Raw genomic sequence first — 426 nt, forward strand, 5'->3', positions numbered from 1 at the left:
TAGTGCCAGTTGATCCCTGATGGCCTTGCAGGGTCGAGTGTCAGGGTCAGCTGTTCAAGACCAGCACCGCTCTGCGGGAGATTTTATTCCAGCGTCTCAGAAACTCACAGGGGAGTTCTACTCTGTTTTACAGGGTCGCTGCAAGTAGGCGTCGGCTCCTTGACGGGGAGGTGGTTTTTTTTTGGTTTTTTTTGAGGGGTGGCAACGTGGCAAAGTTCAAGTGAAGTTCTGAACGCGAAAGCCTAAGGGTGATTTCTCCGGGTGGGATGGGTGTTAGAGAAGGAAATCACAGGGGAGAAGTTTGCGGCCCAAACCCCAGCAGGCTCTCAGCCCGCCCGAAGGAGTGGTTTATGCCCGGGGCAGAAAGCGATCGAGACTTGAGAACGGGCAGAATGCGGAGGCGGCGGCGGCGGCGTCACGCGGGCG

This window comes from Echinops telfairi, unplaced genomic scaffold (assembly GCF_000313985.2).
Source record: "Echinops telfairi isolate 266 unplaced genomic scaffold, ASM31398v2 ScPeMD7_7424;HRSCAF=8462, whole genome shotgun sequence".
In the NCBI taxonomy this organism is placed as follows: Eukaryota; Metazoa; Chordata; class Mammalia; order Afrosoricida; family Tenrecidae; genus Echinops; species Echinops telfairi.